A 27,048-nucleotide genomic window follows, 5' to 3' on the forward strand; every position below is an offset into this window, starting at 1 on the left:
GCTAATGTTGGATCAAAGAATCACCATATTCCAAAAATCGATATGAGGAAGTTTGATGGCAAGGATCCCGCCACATGGATATTACAGATGGAGCAATTCTTCGATCTCAATAATGTGCAAAACGCACAAAAGGTACGTATGGCAACTGTATATTTGGAACCAAATCAGTTTGTATGGTATCAATGGCTTTGTTCTCGTAAACAATTTATCACTTGGGCAATTTTTACGGAAGAATTGATAGCACATTATGAGGATACAAAAAGCAACACTTTTTTTAGCCAATTGATAAGTCTCAAACAAAAGGGTTCAATAATGGAGCACATTGAGGAGTTCCAAAAATTGAACATAAGGGTAAAAGATATTCCAGAGGAGCATAGGATTGATGTGTTCATAGGGTCTTTAAAGGATAATATCCAACATGATGTTCGCCTTTGGGAACCTGATTCATTAGAGAAGGCATTCAGGTTAGCAAGAAAAATGGAAAGCAAAATTATGGCAACTAGGAAGCATACCACTCACAACTATAAAGACAGAAGTGTTGTTGCCCCTAGTCTTCCACAACCTACAAGGTTGACACCACAACAATTGGAAGAAAAAAGAGCAAAAGGGCTTTGTTACAATTGTGATAGCAAATACACAAAAGGTCATAAGTGTGCTGAGAAGAAATTATTCTACATAGATTGTGAAGAGGAAGAAGAAAAGGAGCAAGAAAGGTCAAAAGAAGAGGATATATTCCAGGAACAAAGCCTAGATGAAGAACAAATAAATCCGACCATATCTTGTAATGCATTGGCGGAAATTACCACTCCTCAAACCATCAAGATAGAAGGACAAATCAAGAAGAAAAAGGTAATAGTGTTGATTGATTCAGGAAGCACCCACAATTTTATTCATTGTAGGGTAGCAAAAGAATTGAATTGCTTCCTATATCCAGCACCAGAGTGTCAAGTGATGATTGCAAATGGAGGAACAATAAATTGCTCTGGAAAGTGCCATAATATCAAGCTATCCATGGGAGAATATGTATTGACTAGCCCAATGCTTTCCATTCCAATGGGAGGTGCTGATGTTGTACTAGGAGTCCAATGGCTACAATCCTTGGGTACAATAGCTTTTAATTTTCAAGAACTTTTCATGAAATTTTCTATGGAAGGAAAGGAAGTTGAATTAAGGGGTATTGCAGGAAAACCAGGAAAGATAATCAGCTCTAATGGCATGACAAAGCTTCTAAAAAAGGAGCAAAGAGGTGTAATTGCACAATTATGTTCGCTAGATGTTTCCACATTGGAATCATCTATTTCTCCAGATCTCCAAAAAGTCCTGGACAATCATTCCAAGGTATTTGAGACTCCCAAAGGTCTCCCACCTATGCGTGATCATGATCATGCTATTCATCTGATTCCAGGAAGTGTTCCTCCAAACATCAGGCCGTACAGATATCCCTATGTCCAAAAAAGTGAAATTGAACGTATGGTTGCAGAAATGCTAGAGGCTGGTATAATTCAACCGAGTCAAAGTTCTTTCTCAGCTCCAGTAGTATTGGTGCACAAGAAGGATGGATCATGGCGCATGTGTCAGGATTATAGGGAGCTCAACAAGCTCACTATTAAAGATAAGTTCCCCATTCCTGTCATTGATGAATTACTGGATGAATTGCATGGATCAATTTACTTCACCAAGTTGGATCTTCGTTCGGGATATCATCAAATCAGAATGAAGATTGAAGACATTCCGAAAATGGCATTTAGAACTCATGAGGGTCATTATGAATTTTTGGTCATGCCTTTTGGCCTTACCAATGCACCTTCAACATTTCAAGGTTTGATGAATTCAATTTTCAAACCATTCCTTAGAAAATTTGTGTTAGTATTTTTTGATGATATACTAATCTACAACAAGTCTTGGAAGGATCATGTTGAACATGTTGACAGGGTGCTACAACTATTGGAGGAGAAACAATTATATGCAAAAAGATCCAAATGTTTCTTTGGAGTCCAGGAGGTGGAATATTTGGGTCATATTGTATCTCATGAAGGAGTTAAGGTAGACCCTAGCAAAATTAAAGCCATTAAGGAATGGAAAATCCCCACATCCATAAAGCATCTGCGAGGATTTCTTGGGTTGACAGGGTATTATCGCAAGTTTGTTAAGAATTATGGGAGAATAGCAGCACCTCTAAAAACATTATTGAAGAAAGATTCATTTTCATGGACTCCGGAAGCAACAAAGGCCTTTGAACATCTTAAAGAGGCAATGTGCCAAGCACCGGTCTTAGCTACACCGGACTTCACAAAAACCTTTATTGTGGAATGTGATGCTTCAGGAAATGGAATTGGTGCTGTTCTAATGCAAGATGAAAGACCCATTGCTTTTGAAAGTCGTCCAATCAAGGGAAAGTTTTTAAGCAAAGCTATTTATGAGAAGGAAATGTTGGCAATACTCCATGCACTTAAGAAATGGCGACCCTACCTAATGGGAAGACACTTCAAGGTAAAAACGGATCATGATAGCCTTAAATACTTTTTAGAACAAAGATTATCCTCTGAAGAGCAACAAAAGTGGGTCACAAAGATGTTGGGTTATGACTTTGAAATCATCTACAAAAAAGGGAAGCAAAATGTGGTGGCAGATGCACTCTCAAGAAAGGATGAGGATGTGGAAGCATTGTTGTGTGCCATTTCTATTATCCAACCAGATTGGATAAACGAAGCAAGGGAGGAATGGAAGAATGACGAAGAAGTGTGGGCACTTATTCGAAAGCTACAAAAAGATTCCAGTACTTCTGATACATTTAGCTGGCAAAATGATTCGTTATGGTACAAAGATCGCTTATACCTCTGTAAGAATTCCCAGCTAAAACAAAAGATTCTTATGGAATTGCACACTTCTCCCTTAGGAGGGCACTCAGGATTTTTAAAAACTTACCACAGGGTTAAGAAGGAATTTTTTTGGGATGGCCTTAAATCAGATATTCAAAATTTTGTGGCGGAATGTTTGGTTTTCCAACAAAATAAAGTTGAAACAATTAAGACACCGGGTCTATTACACCCTTTATCCATTCCAAGCCAACGTTGGGAGGAGGTTTCAATGGATTTTATCACAGGTTTACCCAAGTCTGAGGGAAAGAGTGTCATCATGGTGGTAGTTGACAGACTTACCAAGTATGCACACTTTTGTGCATTATCACATCCATTTAAAGCCAGTACAGTTTCTACTGCATTTATGGAAACAGTTCAAAAGCTACATGGAAACCCAAAGATTATTGTAAGTGACAGAGATCCCATTTTCACTGGAAATTTTTGGACAGAATTATTTTCTTGTCTTGGTACTCAGTTAGCTCATAGCTCATCTTATCATCCTCAATCTGATGGGCAAACTGAGATAGTAAACAAATGTTTGGAAGGATATCTTCGTTGCTTTGTATCTGATAAACAGACACAATGGTTCAAATGGTTGCCTCTGGCTGAATGGTGGTATAACACTTCCTTCCATACAGCAACAAAAATGACCCCATTTATGGCACTTTATGGGTATCAACCACCATCCATCACATCATATTTAAGAGAAAATTCTAAGGTTCAGGCAGTGGAACATCACATCGAACATCAACAACAAGTCCTCCAACTCTTAAAGGATAACCTCGTGTTGGCACAAAATAGAATGAAACAACAGGCAGATCAACATCGCAGTGAAAGAAGTTTTGATGTAGGTGATTGGGTATTCCTATGGCTACAACCATATAAGCAAATGTCCCTAAAGCAAGCTAAGAAGGATAATAAATTATCACCAAAGTATTATGGTCCGTACAAGGTGTTGCAAAAGATTGGTACTATGGCATACAAATTGGAGCTTCCTGCAGCTTCTCGATTGCACCCAGTTTTCCATGTTTCATGTTTAAAGAAGGTTATAGGCGACAAGCTCCCAATTCAAACAATATTGCCAGAACTTGACGAGGAAGGAAAAATTATATTGGAACCGGAAGCAGTCACAGAAACAAGAACTCGACAGCTACGAAATCGATCAATTTCAGAGTATCTTATCAAGTGGAAGAACTTATCCGCTGAAGATTCCACATGGGAGGATGAGAATTTTATGCAGAAGTATCCAAAATTACTCAAGCGTTGAGGACAACACTTTTTTGAAGGAGAGGGGCATGTTGGGTCCCTATAATACTAGTGATTACCCCATTACTATTATAGTTATACCCCTTATTTATATTGTTGTGCCCCTATTACCCCCTTATTGTTATTTCTGTGCCCCATAGAATCCCTCTATTGTTATTTTTGTGGCTTTATATTATTATTTTTAGGTCGGCTGGATTATATTGTGACTCCTTAGACTCCTATATATAGAAAGGAGGTTTTGTCATTTGAATCATCGAAGAATTGTTCATTTATGTAATGCAAAGGAGGTTGCCCCCTCGAAGAGGCTGAATTCTAAGGCGTTGATCTATCTTTTCTATCTTTTCTTGAGCTGGTTTCATAACAAAACAAGCATAGAAACAATAGATCCCTAACTTCATCGTCAAAATTTACCCGTACAAAACTTAACTAACTTGTAACCATGTTAAATTCATTTAAATAATCATCAATAGATCCACCTTTTGACATCTTCATATTAAATAGATGCTTCATAAGAAATACCTTATTTGAAGCTGAGGGTTTCTCATATAGGTTTTCCAATATCATCATTAAACCTTTTGTTGCCATTTCCTTTGAAATGTTGAATGCCAGCGACAATGTTAGATGTAGTGGTATTCCTCCTAGTGCCTTTCTATCTTGAATTTCCCATTCTGTATCTGTCATACTTGTCAACTTCTTTGTTGTTCCACTCAATGATATGTGTTGGCAGGAAAAGTCACTTTGAAACTAACCCAGGGTTTGACCGAGGGTGCCAACAAAAGGCCTGCATAGTCTAGCACTTCATTTACATTTTCACTCCAAAAAGATGAAGAGCCTCACTCGAGGTGGGCCAGGACTATAGAAAAATAAAGGGGATTTAGATCTACCAATTATGTGACTTGCACAACTAACACAACACTCTTTCTTAACCATTCACATTATACATTGAACAGGAAATTTAATATATGGAGAAAATTTTAAAGGGGCCCATGAATTACACTATTAATTGCAAAAATTCCCATATTTCTTATATTAATCATTAGCAGAGAAAAAATTCATTACATTCAGCATCATTACATCTTGTGGCAGTTACAAAATTGCGTGAAATATCAAAATCTATAGGCAATACAAAAACAAAACATCACAAATCCCGATCTCAAAACCGAACAACTCTGGATGCACAACACCAACTATTCTTCGGGCTCGACCTGACCTTTGTGACACTGTCTAAACTAATTTCTCACTGCCTTTGGTCTTCTTTTATAGCTACGCTTTCTTGATCTAATACCTCACTTCGTTGATCCATTTTTTTCAATACCTAGGTCCATCATTCTGGTTTTATGTTTGACTATATCAAAATATCAAAATAATCTCCTAGTGCTTCGACACACTCCCTTATTTTCCATTGTCTGAATTCGAAGCCATCTTAATAAATTTTAGTTCTTTCAATGCTCTATTTTTGGTATTTTTATCCAAAATATCCTTCGTATCCATTTTCCTTTCGAAAAAAAAGGACCAAGCATGCCGCAACTACATCCTAATGACTCACCCTAAAGTTAATGTGTTATTGCTGTTGCTTCTGAATTTGTTGCGGGTTGGCTTCCACTAGCTCTAGTTACAATAATTTCAAATGAAGGACCCAACTCTAGAACAATCTGAAGAGAGGACTCATTAAAACTGGTAAATACAGAAATAGAGGAGTGCCATGAGTCCATAGGTGTGTTAACCTTGGCTAAGAACTCAGTAATGATTTGTTCACTAAGATCATTATGCTAGGACTCAACCAATTCCTAAATCTATTGATTGGAAATGGTGGACAGTGTGCCCAAGGTCATAAAATTATTTTGAGCTTTTCGTTGAAGGTCACAGAGGACCTGCTTGTTAACTTTGGCTACATCTTCCAGCTGACTAATTTAGGTATCAAGGACATTGTCTTGGTCGAGGAGCTTTTGGTTAGCTTCCAGATTGGAGGTGACTAATAATTGTTGGTATAAATTTTGAACATTCTTGTGCAAGGGATCAATGATTGCATGTTTCTTTGTGACAACATGACCAATATTGGAGATCTAGCGGAACACATACTGGGATTCCTGCATGACTTGGGGTATAGTAGCATGAAGATAAGTGGAAGTCTACAATTTCTCACTAAGCTAAGAGTGATAGAAGGCACAAGGATCTGAGGAAGATTGATGCATTGTGATGATAGTGTCTTGGAGCTTTGCATGCTTGGACACTAGCTGTTGACATGCCACTTCAACCATAGTACAACATTCAACAGGGTCATAGATGACAAAATATTCAGGTTTTTTTGTGGCATATGCAGCAAGAGTTGACCACCATTATTGCAATTGAGAATGAACTACACTAACATAGGACGCTAATCCTTCCTTCTCAAAACGTAACTACATTTGTACTACTGAGGCAAAATTCAACTGATTATGTTGTTCTTCACAGGTGAAATGAAGATCAGTGCACCTAGTCTCGGTTTGAACGAAACAATGCTCCAAATGAGAAATAGAGGAATGAATAAAATGAAATAGCTGATGGGAAGACTAGGTACTGAGAGTGTCAACCACAACTATTTCGGTTAGGGCGAGAGTCTGGATTACAGTGCTTGGCCACTAGTAATTGATTGCTCTGATTGATATTGCGATGAAGTTTTGTACTGAATAAAATCCTTTTGGTTCTATGAAATTCATGCAAAATATGGGATGGAATGAAAGTGATGAGGTCATGCTCTTGGGCTACAATGAAAATTACTTAATGACATTGTTCAGGATCCTTCATGACGTTGACAACTTGTTCTATTGAAATTAGTGGAGTGGAGAATGATGGATGAGACAAAGTGGAAATGGAAGATAGAATTTTCAACAGTGGGAAAGTAACATTGGTAGGAATATGAGAATAAATAACAAGGGTAGAGTTAGTTTCCATCTCTGCGGGGTCATCAAGGGTGACAAGTGAATTGGGGCGGTCAGACAAAGTGGTGGTAGATGAATGAGGCATCCCTTCAGAGACTTTATGTGGGGATGGAGGTGATTCTTCTTGAATAGGCACTGAAACATCCATGACTGTTGGTTTGGCATCAAGATTGATGAAAGTGGAGGTAGAGGTAGCGTTATGGACTTGACAAGGTGACAAAGGAGTAAAAACAATAGTAGGTGGAATGGTGGACACAATAATAGGTGGTGCAGTGGACATAAGGGTAAGGTGATGTAATTGGAGTTTTTTCTTCACATATGAACCAACCTCATACCAATTGGCATAAGCTGAGCTCACTCACTTCTTAGCTTTATTCAAAAGGGGATGGAGATTCTCATGTACATATTAAAAAAAAAAATGAGAATTTGAAGGGGCTTCTTCAATAGGCTTCATTGCATCAAAATTATAGAAAAATTTCCCATCTTGTTGCCATTCAATAACCCATCGCCAACTTCCAACTTTAATGTGGAAATCATTTCCGTTGATATAAAATGGAAGTGGGTGCATTGAGAAAGTATCTAAGGAAACATGCACTGGTTGAAGATAGCAGGAACTGTGAGAGATACCAAACCAAATTAAAGGAAAGTATTCGTCCAATAAAGGAAGTGACATCCACGAAATATTGTTTCACACATGACCATATTTTTGTACCAGTGATGAAAAGAGAGGTCGCTAAATTCTATGTTTACAATGTCTTCGGTGCTACGCCATCGTGCATACATATAAGCATTGGGCTTTTCTTCGTCAATTGTAGAAATATCATAATCCTCAAGAGGAAACTATTTAAACATGGCAAGTGGAATAAGAAGGTATCCAAAAAAATAAAAATTGGACCGAGCATAGACATCAGTAGGAGCCTCAAATAATTCTTAAAGAAGATAGGTGCACCAATTGAGTTGATCATCATGAGCAAAAGTTGCAGCAACATAAATGGAATCCAATGTACCTTCCCCTCTAGTTTAGTGGTGCGTGAGCTTGGTGGCAATGATTGTAGTATAAACATAGACTGATATGTTGTTGATCATATATTGAATCTCTCCCCATCCATTCCTTGAAGTACTATACCTCTTGTACAAATTTTTCTCATCAGTTTTCTTTCCATGATTAGCTATTTTCTGAAAGGTCGGCATCCAAATACATTCCTCTCTGGTGTAGTGGTGCATGAGCTTGGTGGCAATGATTTTAGTAGAAAAGAATACTCTTATGTTGTTGATCATATCTAAAATATCTCCCCATCCTTTCTAGGCAGTACCATACTTGTTGTACAAATTTTTCTCATCATTTTTCTTTCCATGGTTAGCTATTATTTGAAAGGCCGACTTAGCATCAGCACCATAGGCAGAGAGTCCAGTAATGTTGCAAATGTCAATTGCATGGATGGGGTATTCACGGTCTAACCAAAGAGAACCCCCATGAAGTTGTTTGGCCAAAAACTTTGTACAATGAATTACTGCACCAGTGGTTCCAAACACAAGTAAGCCCTGCAGAAGAAGAAGTTTGGACTATTTCAATTGATGGAAAATTGTTATGACTTTCATGGTGGAATGGGCATTGGGACAGGTATTAGACTCCATAAAAATAGCAGTCTATGGCACATAGAACAAGATGGAATCATATAGGTCGCTATCCACAAGATCATCTTTATCATACTTTCCGAACAAATCATCTTGATATTGGATATGGGAATCAATGGGGTACAGACTAAGAGCGACTTTAACTAAGAGAACCATATTCATAGGGTGATGAGTGTACACAAATTAGATAGGAGGATGAGAAGATAGAGAAGGTTCAGGGGTGGATGATAACAAATCCAAAGAAGAAATTGAGAATTTACATTGGGAAAGATGAGGACAAAGACAAGAAGCGAGAAGATACAGGGAAATTGGCATAGAATTAGCCATTAGGCATGGGAAATGTGACTAACTTTTGAATTAAGGACAAGCGATATAGACACGTACGGAGGGATCTGGTGACGTAATAAAGAATCTAACTAAAGAATAAAATATTATTGGGAAATGAAATACGGATTTGGTAACTAACTCTGGAATGATTGGAAAAACTGACAGACAAGACAAGTAATAATGACTATGACAAGACAAGATATGACAAAATATACCCAACCACAATTGGTTACCCCAAATCACGATTAAAAAATTGAATACTCTTGCGGAAAATACAAAACCTACTAACTATCAGATAGAAAAATACTACTATTGACACGAGTATCCTAACACCTACCTAAGACTCTCACAAGGAGAGATCACTTTAATTGGAAGTTGAACCATAAAAGTAGGGTTTTAGGCAAGCACCATTCACCCATCTAGAAAACAGAGTACCATTGAGCTGAGCAAGCCAGACAACACTAGAATCTTTAACATCAGCAACATAGAAAGGACTGAGGCAATGCATTTGGAGCTTACCACGATGTTTGTGGTACTTGTTATTGTAAATTAAGACATGGTCACCTATAGAGAAGGAATTCTTCTTGATGTGACAATCATTCCAAGCCTTATGACGCTCTGTTTCAGCTATATGTTGTAATTATGAAAGGAATTAGGATTCATCCAGTTGCAACAACCCATTTACTTGATCAGGAAGAGACTCATCCTCCAACATTCTAGTTGCGTGAAAAATGAAGAGATTCAAAAAATAAACTATGCAGGAATAGAAACCTCCCTTTCATAAACTTGTTCGAATGGGATATACTTATTCAATATCTTGACAGTTGTTTTGTAGGCCCATAAGGTGGTAGGAAACTATTCATCCCAATCTTCTCAATTTTCAAAACAAACCTTAGTGAGTCCCTTCTCCATAATTTTGTTAAATGATTCAACAGTTCCATTGGATTACGGATGATAAGGGGTGCTCTTGTGATCCTATGTCATGAAATTCTACAATAGATTCTGAATTGTTTCATTAATAAAGTGAGAACCCTAGTCACTCGTCGGACTGCGAGGGAACCAAACCTGGTAATGACGTTCTCAAAGATAAATCTAGTAGTTGTATCCATGGTACAGTCTTTAACTGAAGAAGCTTCCGCCTAACGGGTGAGATAATTTGTTGTCATAATAATATATCGGGCATGGGAATGATGAGCAGAAGGATTGCTAGGTCCAATAAAATCAACAACCCATTTTTGAAAAGTAGCAAGTGCTTGTACCAGATTCATGGGAATTTCATCATGTCTACATGGTCGACTAACCCATTGACAAACATCACAACTTTTTGCATACTCCTTCATATTCTTGAAAAGTGTTGGCCACCAAAGACCAACTTGTAATATCTTTCAAGCAGTAGCTTTACCTCCAACATGTCCCAGTGATTCCAGCATGACATTACCATAATATTCCTTCCCATTCATGACCAAGACACAACGATGTAGAATTTTATAAAGCCCCATCTTATATAATTGTCCTGCAATCAATTTGTAGTCTATTCCTCGAACAACTATATTCTTATTCTACACTGTAGCGTAATCAGATGAGCACTGAATTGTAGAAAGAAAGGTATTAATCTCTTCTAAATAGTCAGGGACAACTTCAATGCAGAACAAATGAGAATCTGGAAACTCATCATCGATCGACCCTCCCAACTCTCCTGAATCCAATCTAGATAGATGATCTGGCCCCACATTTGACCTCCCTAGCTTGATAATGACTTCAAATGTGAACTCTTGAAACAATAGAAACCACCAACAAATTCTTCCTTCAAGCATAAGCTTATTAACTAAATACTTCAATAGTGAGTGTTGTGTTAAAAACATAACCGAGTCTCTAACCAAATAATTTCAAAACTTCTGGAGAGAGTATATCATCGCTAAGGCTTCTCGTTCTATGGTGGTATAGTTCTTCTCTGCATTAGAAATTTTTATTCTTGTGAAATAAATAGGGTGGTCTAAGTTTCCTTCACTTGGTTGCATCAAAATAGCACCCAAAGCGATCTCAGAGGCATCAACATGGACATGGAATTGCTTGTTCCAATCAGGATAGACTAAAATCACTGCAGTCACAACCTTCTCTTTTAATGTATCAAATGTAGCATTACATTTCATAGACCACACAAAACACTCATATTTCTTAAGGATCTTCTCCAACAGAGCCGTAATGGAAGCGTAATTTTGAATGAATATTCGATAGTAACCAGTATGTCCTAGAGCAGAACACAACTGATGAACCGAGGTGGGTGGTGGCATATTCAATATCACCATAAATTTCGTAGGATCCACACAAACTCCCTCCTTACAAACAATATGCCCCATTAGAGTTCCAAAGTGTACAAAAAATATTAATTTCTTTAGGTTCAAGGATATCTGATGTTGCTTGCATCTATCAAACATAACCCTTAACAAACTCGAGTGATTTTTGAGAAACTTGTAATCAGTCCAATCATCCATGTAAACTTCCAAAAACATGCGTAGATACTCATGGAAAGTAGCAATGACAAAGTGAGAGAATACAATTGGAGCATTCCTCAACCCTAAAGGTATAACATTATATGCATACAGCCCTGTTGGGATGGGGTCCCCTGGGTCTGTTTTGGGGCAAAAGCCCAAGTTTTGACGTAAAGTCTCCGCAAATTGTGGACGCAGAACACGGAGTTAGTTAAGAGTCAAAAGGGGTTTTTACCCTCATTCATGTAAAGTTGATTCAGGTTTTGAAGATCTACCCATGGTCCACAGACCATGGGATTGTATAAATAGGTTTGTCTTAGAGAGTCTAAGATAGATAGAGGAGATATAAGTCTTTTGTCTATGGGTATGATGGAAGGAGTCTAGAGAGTTAGTGCAAGAAATTAAGAGGAAATGCTATGCAGCTGAGTACGCAGAGGCCTAGAGTAGTGTCTGCAGCTAAGTGTGCAAACCCCTGTAGCTGAGTGCGCAAGGAAGTATTGAGTATGTAAACCTATACTGAAGATCAATAAAGAAGATTGTTGCAGAAATTCCTATGTTTTATCTCTTTACTTATGTTAGTAATGATTGTGATATATGATGTGATGAAATGATGTCTTTATAAAATAATGATGTATTGATGCGCAAACTTACTTGATCCGTCTTAATATCCGAACACAATTAATGTTACGTGATTACACGAAGATCATAACACTTTCTCTTAAAGTTATTGAGAACTTAAGTAGATCTGAGTAAATATTGATCTAAGCATAATATATGGTCCGCGTAAGTAGCTAAATTTCCTATTCAGGGCCCACAAAAGCCAGTCATAGACCTTCGCAAAGGTCTAGAGGCCAACTGAGGGGAGTTATAGTGCTAATCCTTAAGGGCTTAGAAATCTACACGAAGGTAGATCTAGGTCATAGAAAGACATCACACTGATCTCTAGATGTGGAAACTTGGTTCTAGCATCCCCCCATACTGCTTCTGGTGAGACTTCAGTCTATGCTATGCGGATTGATGCCAAAAGGGACAATAGTGTAGTGTTTTGTTTGGCACAACTAACTCTGAACATGGGTGAGCACCCACTAAGCCAACAAATGGTTCCATTTCTAGGATCGGCATATTCATAAAGAGATGTTTAATGTCGCATCACTGGAATCTGACCAAGAAGGAAATTGAGAAGTGGTTGAATAGAAAGATCCATGAATTCATGGCATAGAAAAATAGGAATCTATGCCTTACAAAAGAGAAGTGGTTTGACAGATATTTGTACATAGAAATACACATAATTTTCTTCTGAACCTTCCCCATTGAACTATACAAGTGGATAGCTAAATTGGCATACGACCAAGGAAGGTGGAGGCTTAACGGTCCAATAGTGTGGACTCCGAATCTAGTGTAGACGTTGGAAGCCTCTAAAGATAAGATTGTGCATGCTATTGACCATTAGCTTGATCAGGTTATAGGAGGATTTGTTACAGAGTTCGCGGTTGACACCTCAGTCAGTTACAATGAAGCAGAGTGATGCTTCTTCAAGAGACCGTGAGGTAAGTGTTTTAGGTCTTTGAATACCTAGATTAAGATGCACTTGTGTGAAAAATGGGTTACGCCATTGCCTTGATGTTTGGATCTACATGAAGTGGACGAAGCTTTAGAAACCAAGAAAAAGAAGGTCTTGAATATAGCCCGTTGATTGGACCTCCTTCAAGTGACAATGAAGGAGCGGTGTAGGACTCGCCAGGAAGCATTGTCCAATTGATAAGGCATGTTTTTCCATGGATACATCATCCATCCACACCACCTTCACCTTCACCTCCACAACCTACACCTTCGCCTACTCCACCTCCACCACCACTGTCGTTTGACATGTCGAATACCATGAAGTTGCCAGTTTTCAAGGGCTTAGGAAGTGAGGATCCAGATCAGTTTTGGTTTGTTGCGAAGGCTGTGTGGACAACACAACAAATTAATGATGATAATATAAAGAAGGCATAGTTGGTTACTACTCTACAGGATCATGCATTGACATGGTACATTAAGTACTACATCTATAATCCATTGGCGTCATTAGCAGATACTCAGACCGCTTTGAACAAAGAATTCAATAAGCCTAAGTCTGACTTGCAATCAGTAATTAGATTTAAGAAAATCATGATGAGGACCGGTGAAACACCCTAGGAGCTAGATAAAATACTAAAGTGCATGATCTGTGAAGCCAATATGCATCTCACAGATGGTCAGCACTGCGAGTGGTTTATAGTCTCACTCCTACCCCACCTAAGGATTGCATTATCGCAGCAAAAGATAGGAACTCAGGCAGAAGCTCTAGAAATTGCAATGAGATTTCATGAAACACCTATTCAGGACGTGTCTTTGGGATTCCAAAAAATTCACTCGCAGTTGTAGAACCTCTATTTGGAAATGCAGAGCTTGAAAAAGGAAAAGGAGGCCAGGAAAGAGGTGCGTGAAGAAGTCTGGTGCCTCAAGTGTAAGAGCTAGGGGCATGATAAGGATCATTTCCTTGTCGCCGCAAATTATATCATAGGGAGGTGATGCCCCTGAGGTAGGAAGCTCCAGCAGGACCAAATATGGGGCACACACTATGGTGCACTATTTGTCAGGTGGCTGGAAAACATGTAATGGATAGCTGTCATTTTCTGCAAAAATTTGTGTAGACACCACAACAATTGTTCTGCAATTTCTACAAATCAGTGGGACACGATGAGTGCCACTACCATAGACATGAACTAATGATGGATAGGATGCCTACCTGTCGAATGCAAGCAGAAACTCAGCCTCCGAATCAAGGCATTGCGGGAGCACGTGGAGGATGTCAGGGGTGTGGACAAGGCCGAGGAGGAGGAGGATCTGGTAGAGGTTGTGGAAAAGTCATTTGGTATAATTTTGGAACACCAGGGCACTATGCATGGGAGTGTATGAGTCAATCATGCCTGTCGTGTCAATATTGCACTTAGTTTAGCCACACAATAGAAGAAATCCATATGTTGATAGCCAAGATGCAAGAGAAGAAGGCATAGCCTTAGCATCCTACCTAGAAGTTGGAGATGATGAGGGCTGAGCCCCACAAGGAAGATCCAAATGTGAAAATCATGTTGAGAAGCAGAATAACAACTAGTGATGATAAAGAAAAACAACCTGAGGAAAGTGGGTGGGTCCGCAAGGTCCCGGAAAAGAAGATTGGCTTTGATCTAGAGCATGAGAAGGAAAAATAAGCTTTGCATAAGTCTCTACACTATAGTCCCTTACTGGTTTTTCTTTGGCCCGTTTGGTGAAGTAATCAGTTGTTGTAATTATGTACCTCACACTAGTCCTCTTCCCAGGTGGGTTGATGGGTCCAACAAAAGCAATACCCCACTTATCAAAGGCCTGCAATGTTACTTGTGGTACCAATGGAATCTCATCTCTTCTTGAAGGGCTCCATATTATTTGACACATATCACATGCTATGTAATATTCCTTTACATCTTTAAGTAGTGTAGGCCACCACAATCCTACTCTCAAAATCTTCTATGCAGTAGATTTTCCTGCATAGTGTCCACTAGTTGCGCCACCATGATCTTCTGCTAGAATCAATCTTTCATGTTCAAGAACATATCTGCATAGTATCTCATGAGGTCCCATCTTATATAATTGTTTTTCTATTAATGAAAATTTAGTTGCCTTAACCACTAATTCCATCTTTTGCTGTGTAGTATACTCTGAGGGAGCCATCCCCATGGTCAAATACTAAATGATATCTGCAAAATGGTCATCTACAACTCTGATTGAAAATAAATGTACATCAGGGAGATTATCCTCTATGCTAGTTGGTTCTTCCCCTATTTCCAATCTTGATAGATGGTCATGTCCTGTATTTAATCTTCCTCATTTAACAATTATTTCAAAGACATATTCATGGAATAATAGTAACCATATGAAAATTTTACTCCTAAGATGGGCTTATTAACCAGGTACTTTAGTGAATAATGATCTGTAAACATCTTATTGTGTGATCCCAACAAATAGTGTCTAAATTTCTGCAAAGCATACACCATGGCCAATCCTTCCCTTTGTGTAGTGGTGTAATTCTTTTCTGCTTTAGATAAATTTCTACTTGCGAAAGTTATAGTATAATTAATTTCTCCTACACCAGGTTGTGCCAATACTACTCCCAAAGCTATACAAGAGTCATCCACATGGACATGGAATTCCTTATTCCAGTCAGGGAACACTAATATATGTGCATCTACCATTTTTTCTTTCAATATGTCGAGGCTCTTCTGACATTATTCAATCCATTGAGAATTTACATCCTTCTTTAACAATTTCTCCATAGGTGCAGTGATTTGCGCATACCCCTTGATGAATTTGCTATAATACCAAGTATGTCCCAATCTAGTATGAAGTTGTCTTACTGTCTTAGGTGGAGGAAAACTCACAATGATAGGAATATTAGTAGTGTGCAACATTATTCCTTGCTTAAAAAAAATGTATCTCAATAATATGCCAAAAGGTACATAAAATATGAATTCTTTAAGTTCATAGAGATATCATGTTGTCTACATGTGTCAAGCATAAGTCTTAAGCTCCCAATATGTTTTCTTAACAATCCAAATACTATCTAATCATCAAAGTATACTTCTAAAAATTCATGGATATATTCCTTAAAATCTACACCCACCACTCTAGAAAATATAGCAGGGGCATTCCTCAATCCAAAAGGCATTACTGTGTATTATTATGAGCCCCATTATGTAGCAAATGTGGTCTTATGTGGATATTCAGGTGCAATCCTAATCTGATGATAACTTGACAATCCATCTGTAAATGAATAAGCTTCCTGACCTCCTACATTGTCTAGCACTTCATCTGTGAAAGGGGTAGGGAAGGGATCGTATCAACATGCATTATTTAACTTTCTCAAATCCACACAAATCTTGATTTCTCCTTTAGTATTATTTTCATGCACCACTATAGGACTTACCCATTTTGATTCTTCTACTAGTCCAATAATTCATGTTGCTATAATATTATCAATCTCTATCTTTACTTTCTCCTTATACTTGCATTTCAGCTTATAAGGTCTTTGCTTAACTGGCTTCGCATCAGGCTTAAGAGGAATAGTCATGACTCATAGATCTCCTGCTATACCCTTCATCTCTGAAAACTCAGTGGGGAATAGTTCTTAGTATTCATGAAGTAAATTTGTAACATTACTGACTGTTTATTCATCCCAACAGTCTCCTATTGTTGCAAACTGGGGTTCCTTCCCTGACCTTATGCTCACCTTCTTAGTCTTTAGTCGATTTGTTATGTCTGGTATATATAGTTCATGTGCATTTACTTTGCGTTATCCTTCTTATTTTTATATTTTGATGTTGTGAGGATATTCTTCTTCTATAGTAAGGTTATAACATTCTAGTGCATTTTCTATCTGTGCAGTCCAATCAGGTTACTACCATTTCAATGGGGTTGCATTCTCAAAGATCCTCTTTTTAACTGTCCAAAGGGCCAAATCTATGTATGGGAAATCATCCTCAAAGTTGAATGTTAATACAAATCCATCAACCATGTCTGCCCAATTTACTGTACCATGTTGAAGCTCTATTTCTAAGTACTAGTTCTTAGATATTTCCTCTAATGTATGAATGAATCCATGTACCCATTCTTGCTGTGGAATCTCCTTCCATGTTGTAGTGCATATCTGGATATGCTTCATAGGATTAGTCTCACCATCATATTTTATCTCTATATCTATATCTATCTATGCAAGCCTTATCCACATCAATCTTCCACATTCTTGCCATCATTCTATATTATTCTTGTGTGCACCCCACCATCTAGTAGGGGTGGCTTTTAGGGCTATATCCAAAGCTAACAACCTTTGATTTTCTGGAACTTGTTCTTCATGATCATTAAGAAAAGTACTTATATCACCCAAGACATTATAAGAAGGTATATTACCTACCTCAGATATCATACAACAAACTGATTTGGTAATTCTTTCACATTGCCTTGTGGATACTTCATGTAGCATATTTTTCTAGTTTTCCAATTCTTCTTCGAAGTCCAAGGTACATGAACTATCATGTTCCTAAGTCAACTTGCCTTTTGTAGTAGGGTTAACCCAATCCTATTGTTTTGTTGTCATTTGATAGTGTTTCTAGTGTTGGACCCACCAACATTCAGAGCATCTCCCTGATATGAAGTCCTAACTAGACCTCACACTATTTGGTGTAGGAGTCCCATCCATTACGATGGCCCGGTTGTCATTAACTTAAAGATTTTCCTTAGCTCTTGATTTTCAAAACATGAGAGTCATTTACTTTGTCTTTGTATAGCACGGTCATTCCTGGTGAGTGCTTAGTGTCACTTGTGTCAAGGTTCTTTCACCGCATAGGGAGAGGGTGAGAGTGAGTCTCAAGTTGAAAGCGAATAGTCCCAACTCTTTTAGAGACACACAACACAATAGGACATGTGCAACTTCCGGCGCAGTAGTCCACACAGATGCGGAAATCAAAAAACACAAGGTGAACATATAGCACATACAACACCCAACAGAATAGTCCACATGATTACGACAGTCATTATAACAAGATTATAAAAATTAATCTGTCGAGTGTCTAACAGAATAGTCCACATGGGCGAGACAATATTAACAACAGATACAACACATTTCCAATAGCATATGTACTAGAACAAATTAAATAGTTCAACTATCTTAATACAAGTTAAAGAAACATGCATTGCAAGCGTCAAAAGAATAGTCTTACAAATGAATACAATACATGTGTCAAAACGTGCTAGATTGTTAACAGGCTTCTGAATTAAGCAAAAGTTTGAAGACACATCTATACACCATTACATCATTGACCCCGATGGCGAGGCGTTGGGGCCACTATTCACTCCTCGAAGAAAAGACTATAGACTCTCAAGGCTATGTGGGAGGAGCCAAGGTGAAAAGTATTTTGCTTTTACAAATGAGGGGTATATATAGCCAAGGGTGAACTTGACCCTTGTGACTCTTCAACTTCCCTCATGACTGTTTGACTTACATGACTCTTGACATGACTCTTCAAATTTACATGTGGATATCTTGGACTTCCATGTTACATTACATTGATTAAAATAGTATTGCCCAAAGTAGTGATGTGACCCAGATGACTCATGACATGACTCGACATGACAACGTTGGTATGTTCATGTTGATGGTGGTGTCCATGTCAAGCTACAATGTTGCTGAGTGATGAGTGTGGTCTTGGTGTATCATAGCTTCACCTCTACATGGAAAGTTGTGTAGAGTCTTCGATGGTCATGGTGTTCGCTTGATGTTACAAGTGCATGTATCCCCTTCACCAGTACTTGGCATGCTTCATGTGCTCATCCATTAATGAACAAGTCTCCTAGCATACACTCCTTGTTCATCTCATTCGTCATCGCGCCATGTCTCATCCATGTGCCTGTATCTGCAATCTCTCATGATGAGATGACATCAAATCTAGAAATATACTACTCTACCATGATGCATCATCTTTTGTTTTTGGGTGCAGGTGACTTGGAGAGAGGACAAGGCTCTAAAACTACGTAGAGGACATTTCAGGCTAAGATGCGAGCTTTCGGGCATTGCCAAGGAAAATTGTACAGAGGTCACTAGGAGGCTAGGCTGAACAGTTCAAAACAACAATGACATTCTATGGGATCTGGCTCAGTTGGGAGGTAGAACTGCACAATTTTTTCAAGGAGGTAATGCAGGAAGCAAGGAGGAAACTAGCAGTGAAAACTGTGGAGATTCTCAGGGGAGGCTGCAGGAGCTTTCTATCCAAAACTACACAAAACTGGGATGCATGCATGCAGGACATGTCTGAACAATTTCCAGGTTGAGCGGGGTGTCGGGCAGTTGGAGGACAGTCCAAGAAATTTGTGTAGTTTTCAGGAGGAGAAACAAGCTCATCGACAGGGGGATTGGCTGACATAACTGCACAATTTTCAGAGGTAGTGCAATGATAGGAAGAGGGTTCCTGTCCCTCCATTCTGTGCAATTTCTTCAGTCAATAGAAGAGGGAATGTTGACAACTTTTGTGCAATTTTTTGGAGGAGTGAAGCCTGGAGTCAATGCCTGATCAAACTCTCCAGTTGACCATCAGGAGGCTTGATTTGTGGTACCTCTCAAATAACTGAGAATCCATTTCACTTCCATCTAATTCTCTTTTCCTAGATTTTCATATGCATGCTTATAACTCCCACTGCATGTGCAATATCAAACCTTGTGTAGAACATTGCATACATTAAGCTTCCAACAACTAATGCATATGGAACTTTACACATGTAATCCATCTCTTCTTGGATCTTGGGACACCTCTCCTTACTTAGTTTGAAATGGTTAGCCAAAGGTGTACTAACTAGTTTTTCATTATGCATATTAAATGTTTCTAACACCTTTTCTATGTAATCACTATGAAACAATGCTAATTTTCAAATTTTACTATATTTAGTTATTCTCATACCAATGATTTGTTTTGCAATACCCAAATCCTTCATTGCAAATGAATTTGCCAATTTTCATTTGAGAACATTTATTTCCTACATGTTATACCCTGTAACAAGCATGCCATCTACATGCAATAGCAATATAATAGAACTTCGATCTTTTTTATTTTTAATATAAACACAATGGTTAGAGTGAAATCTAGTATAACCTTGTTCAAACATAAACCTGTCAAATTTTAGATACCACTACCTTGGAGCCTGTTTTAAGCCATAGAATCTCTTCTTCATTTTTCACACTAATATCTCCTTTCCTTTGACCTAAAATCCTTGTGGCTGCCGCATATATATTTCTTCCTCAAAATCCCCATGTAGAAAAGTTGTTTTTAAATCTAACTTCTGAAGATGCAAATATTTTGTTGCCACTAGACTTAAAATAGTTTTGATTGAAGGAATTTTAACAACAGAAGAAAAAATTTCATCAAATTATATACCTTTATTTTTCTCAAACGCCTTCACCACAAGTCTATCTTTATACCTCTGTTTTCCTGCATCTTCTTCCTTCAACCTATAAACTCATTTATTCTATAATGTTTTTTTATTTGTAGGAAACATGACTAAGTCCCAAGTCTAGTTATGCATCATGGATTCCATCTCTTCTTCCATGTCTTGCTCTCACTTCTTCCTTGTTTATATCTTCATTACTTCTTATATTTCCGGTTCACTAGAATCAGTCAAAAATACATAATATAATGAAGGATAGTAGCTTTTAGGGGGTCTAGTTATCTTAGTACCTATTTTAACACCACATTCAGGTGTTTGAGGTGCATGTTGTTGTTGAGGTTTTTGTTGTTGTTGTGGTTACTGATCATTATGATTTTCTGGCACATTTACTTTTTCTATGGTCTCATAAATCCCTGCATGTTATTTGTTTTCCTTTTCTTGTTTCTTTTCCTACATATGACCCTTATATAAGACCTTTTCATGGAATATGACACCTATGCTCCCAATTTTTTTTTTTTCATAATCATAAAAGTAGTAATCAAAATTATTAACACCATATTTAATAAAGGTACATTTATTTGATTTTTCCTCAAACTTTGTTCTCTTTTATTTATTAATGTGGACAAAGGCTTCAAAACCAAAAGGTTATAAAACTGACTAGTTTACCATTTATATGTCCATGCCTCCTCTGGAATACCACCCTCCAAGGAAATTAAATTCCCTCTGTTTATTGGATAAACAATAATATCTACAACATCTACCCAAAATCGTAAGGGCATTCTTCTCATGCACCTTGAATGCTCCATGATTTTCCTATTCATCCTTTCTGACACACCATTTTCTTGTTGCGCTCCTGGATTTTTTTTCTCTCTGCATATTCCATGTTTTGAATAATAGTTATCAAACTATTTGTTGTAGTATTCACCTCCATTATCTAATTTGAGACACTTTGATTTCTTTCATGTCTCATTCTCAACCAAATATTTCCATTTCTTGAAAGGATCAAACACATCCGATTTATTCTAAGTACAGTAAATCCAGGTTTTTCTAGTTGCATCATCAATAAAATTAGCATAATAGTGAGAGCCACCAAGAGATGATACCTGAGCTAGTCCTCAGACATCTATATGCACAAGCTCTAATTTTCCTCTATTCTTTTCCTTCCCAAGTCTTATAAATTTGGCTATCTTCCCTTTTCTGTAAACATAATTCTCACAAGAAATCCAAATCAACATGCTTTAAACCTGGAAACAAATTTCTTGAGTGAAGAATCTGCATCACTCTCACTCATGTTCTCGATCCTATGATGCCACAAAGTTGTATATACTCTTGTGGAGGTTAAATAATTAAAAAAAATTAGAAATACATTGCATAAATACAACGTACCAACCTTTTCTCCTTTTTCTATTAGCAGGGCTCCTTTAGTGACCTTCCAAGTTTTGTTTGTGAATGTAGTTACAAAACCTTCACCACTTGACTGCCCTGTTGAAATTAGATTTCTCTTTAGAAATGGAACATGTGTTACCTCCTTCAATAGCCATTGGTCTCTATTTTGTTTCTTTATAAAAATCTCACCCATTCCAATGATTTTAGAGGGTTTATCATCACCCAAACAAACATGTCCAAAATATCCTTGAATATAGTCGTGAAAATGTTTCCTATCAGGTGTAGCATGGAATGAAGCTGTTGAATCAAGCACCCAGGCATCAATAATATTTTCCAATGAAAGAATAAAAGCATCTTTCAACACATCACATATCACATTCGCTTCATGATTGTTCTCTTCTTTTCCATCTCCTACTTTTCCTTTGCAAGATTTGCAGTCTTTCTTTAGGTATCCTTTCTTCCTGCATTTCTAGCACACTATCCATGATCTATATTTGGATCTGCCTTTTCTTGACTTACTATTAATTCCTAGGCTCCTTCCTCTTTCCATTTTTCTTCCCCTAGTATCTACAGTCAAAGCATTACCTAATGTCTCACCTAAGAATTTCCGTCACATTTCCTCGCTAAGGATAACACCAACAACATCTTCAAAATTTAAAGTACAAGATCTAGAGACACAGTTATTGATAGCCATAACTAAGCCATTCCAAATTTCTGGAAACAAGCATAGAAACAATAGATCCCTAACTTCATCGTCAAAATTTACCCCTACAAAACTTAACTAACTTGTAATCGTGTTAAATTCATTGAAATAATCATCAATAGATCCACCTTTTGACATCTTCATATTAAATAGACGCTTCATAAGAAATACCTTATTTGAGGTCGGGTTTCTCATATAGTTTTTCCAATATCATCATTAAACCTTTTGTTCTCATTTCCTTTTAAATGTTGAATGCTAGCGACAATGTTAGATGTAGTGGTATTCCTCCTAGTGCCTTTCTGTCGAGAATCTCCCATTCTGTATCTGTCATACTTGTCGTCTTCTTTGTTGTTCCATTCAATGATATGTGTTGGTAGGAAAAGTCACTTGGAAACTAACCCAGGGTTCGACCGAGGGTGACAACAAAAGGCCTGCGTAGTGTAACACTTCGTCTACATTTGCACTCCAAAAAGTCGAAGAGCCTCAATCGAGGTGGGCCAGGACCATAAAAAAATAAATGGGATTTAGATCTACCAATTATGTGACTTACACAACTACCGCAACACTCTTTCTTAACCATTCACATTATACATTGAACAAGAAATTTAACATATGGAGAAAATTTTAAAGGGGCCCATGAATTACACTATTAATTGCAAAAATTCCCATATTTCTTATATTAATCATTAGCAGAGAAAAAATTCATTACATTTAGCACCATTACATCTTGTGGGAGTTACAAAATTGCGTGCAATATCAAAATCTATAGGCAATACAAAAACAAAACATCACAAATCCTGATCTCAAAACTGAACAACTCTGGATGCACAACACCAACTATTCTTTAGGCTCGACTTGACCTTTGCGACACTGTCTAAACTAATTTCTCACTTCCTTCTGTCTTCTTTTATAACTACGCTTTCTTGCTCTGATACCTCACTTCGTTGATCCATGGTTTTCAATACCTAGGTCCATCATTCTAGTTTTCTGTTTGACTATATAAAAATATCAAGATAATCTCCTAGTGCTTCAACACACTCCCTTATTTTCCATTGTCTGAATTTGAAGCCATCTTAATAAAATTTTGTTCTTTCGATGCTCTATTTTTGGTATTTTTGTCCAAAATATCCTTTGTATCCATTTTCCTTTCGAAAACAAAGGACCCAACATGCTGCAACTACATCCTAATGACTCACCCTAAAGTTAATGTGTTATTGTTGTTGCTTCTGAATTTGTTGCGGGTTGGCTTCCACTAGCTTTAGTTACGGTACTTTCAAACGAAGGACCCAACTCTAGAACAATATGAAGAGAGGACTCCTTAAAACTGGTAAATGCGCAAATAGAGGAGTGCCATGAGTCCATAGGTGTCGAAACCTTGGCTAAGAACTCATTAATGGTCTGTTCACTAAGATCATTATGTTGGGACTCAACCAATTCCTGAATTTGTTGATCAGAAATGGTGGACAGTGTGCTCGAGGTCATAAAATTATTTTGAGCTTTTGGTTGAAGGTCACATAGGACCTGCTTGTTGACTTTTTCTGCATCTTCCAGCTGACTAATTTAGGCATAAAGGACATTTTCTTAGTCGAGGAGCTTCTGGTTAGCTTCCAAATCAGAGGTGACTAATAATTGTTGGTATAAATTTTGAACATTCTTGTGCAAGGGATCAATGATTACTTGTTTCTTTGCGACAACATGACCAAGATTAGAGATATCGCGGAACACATGTTGGGATTCCTGCATGACTTGGGGTATAGTAGCATGAAGATAAGTGGAAGTCTACAATTTCTCACTAACCTAAGAGTGATAGAAGGAACAAAGATCTGAGGAAGATTGCTGCATTGTGATGATAGTGTCTTGGATCTCTGCATGCTTAGACACTAGCTATTGACTTGTCGCTTCAACCATAGTACAACATTCAACAGGGTCATAGATGACAAAATATTCATGTTTTTTAGTGGCATATGCAGCAAGAGTTGACCAAAAAGATTACAATTGATAATGAACTACACTAACCTAGGACGCTAATCCTTCCTTCTCAAAATGTAACTATGTTTGTATTACTGAGGCAAAATTCAACTGATTATGTTGTTCTTCATAGGTGAAATAAAGATCAGTGCACCTAGTCTCTATCTGAACCAAACAATGCTCAAAATGAGAAATAGAGGAATGAATAAAATGAAATAGCTGATGGGAATACTAGGTACTGAGAGTGTCAACCACAACTATTTTGGTTAGGGTGAGAGTCTAGATTACAGTGCTTGGCCACTAGCAACTGATTGCTCTGATTGATATTGCGGTGAAGTTTTGTACTGAATAAAATCCCCTTGGTTCTATGAAATTCATGCAAAATATGGGATGGAATGAAAGTGATGAGGTCATGCTCCTGGGCTGTAATGAAAATTACTTAATGACATTGTTCAGGATCCTTCATGAAGTTGAAAACTTGTTCCGTTGAAATTAGTGCAGTGAATAATGATGGATGAGACAAAGTGGAAATGGAAGATAGAATTTTCAACAGTGGGAAAGTAATAGTGGTAGGAATATGAGAAGAAATAACAAGGGTAGAGTTGGTTTCCATCTCTGCGGGGTCATCAAGGGTAACAAGTGAATTGGGGCGGTCCGACAAAGTGGCAGCAGATGAATTAGGCATCCCTTCAGAGACTTTATGTGGGGATGGAGGTGATTCTTCTTGAATAGGCACTAAAACATCCATGACTATTGGTTCGGAATCAAGATTGATGAAAGTGAAGGTAGAGGTAGCATTATGGACTTGACGAGGTGACAAAGGAGTAAAAACAATAGTAGGTGGAATGGTGGATGCAATAATAGGTGGTGCAGTGGACATAAGGGTAAGTTGATGTAATTGGAGTTTTTTTTCACATATGAACCAACCTCAGACCAATTGGCATAAGCTGAGCTCACTCACTTCTTAGCTTTATTCAAAATGGGATGGAGATTCTTGTGTACATATTAAAAAAAAAATTGAGAATTTGAAGGGGCTTCTTCAACAGGCTTCATTGCATCAAAAATTATAGAAAAATTCCCCATCTTGTTTCCATTCAATAACCCATCGCCAACTTCCAACTTCAGTGTGGAAATCATTTCCGTTGATATAAAATGGCAATGGGCGCATAGAGAAAGTATCTAAGGAAACATGCACTGGTTGAAGATAGCAGGAACTGTGAGAGATACCAAACCAAATTAAAGGAAAGTATTCGTCCAATAAAGGAAGTGACATCCACAAAATATTGTTTCACACAATGACCATATTTTTGTACCAGTGATGAAAAGAGAGGTCGCTAAATTCTCTGTTTAAAATGTCTTTGGTGCTATGCCATGGTGCATACATATAAGCATTGGGCTTTTCTTCGTCAATTATAGAAAGATCATAACTGTCACGAGGACACTATTTAAACATGGCAAGTGGAACAGGCAGGTATCCAAAAGAAAAAATTCGACCGAGCATAGACATCAATAGGAGCCTCAAATAATTCTTAAAGAAGATAGGTGCACCAATTGATTTGATCACCACGAACACAAGTTGCAGCAACATAAATGGAATCCAATGTACTTTCCCCTATAGTTTAGTGGTGCGTGAGCTTGGTGGCAATGATTGTAGTATAAACATAGACTGATATGTTGTTGATCATATCTTGAATCTCTCCCCATCCATTCCTTGAAGTACTATACCTCTTGTACAAATTTTTCTCATCAGTTTTCTTTCCATGATTAGCTATTTTCTGAAAGGTCGGCATCCAACATACATTCCTCTCCGGTGTAGTGGTGTGTGAGCTTGGTGGCAATGATTTTAGTAGAAAAGAAGACTCTTATGTTTTTGATCATATCTAAAATGTCTCCCCATCCTTTCCAGGCAGTACCATGCCTCTTGTACAAATTTTTCTCATCATTCTTCTTTCCATGCTTAGCTATTATTTGAAAGGCCGACTTAACATCAGTACCATAGGTAGAGAGTCCAGCGATGTTGCGAATGTCAATTGCATGGATGGGGTATTCACGGTCTAACCAAAGAGAACCCCCATGAATTTGGTTGGCCAAAAACTTTGTACAATGCATTACTGCACCAGTGGTTCCAAACACAAGTAAGCCCCGCAGAAGGAGAAGGTTGGACTATTTCAATTGATGGAAAATTGTTATGACTTTCATGGTGGAATGGGCATTGGGACAGGTATTAGACTCCATAAAAATAGCAGTCTATGGCACATAGAACAAGGTGGAATCATATAGGTTGCTATCCACAAGATGATCTTTATCATACTTTCCAAACAAATCATCTTGATATTGGATATGGGAATCAATGGGGTACAGACTAAGAGCAAATTTAACTAAGAGAACCATATTCACAGGGTGACGAGTGTACACAAATCAGATAGGAGGATGAGAAGACAGAGAAGGTTCAGGGGTGGACGATAACAAATCCAAAGAAGAAATTGAGAATTCACATTGGGAAAGATGAG

This window comes from Pinus tabuliformis, chromosome Q, assembly GCF_031772625.1.
Source record: "Pinus tabuliformis cultivar Carrire ecotype Pingquan chromosome Q, CPIR1, whole genome shotgun sequence".
Taxonomy (NCBI): Eukaryota; Viridiplantae; Streptophyta; class Pinopsida; order Pinales; family Pinaceae; genus Pinus; species Pinus tabuliformis.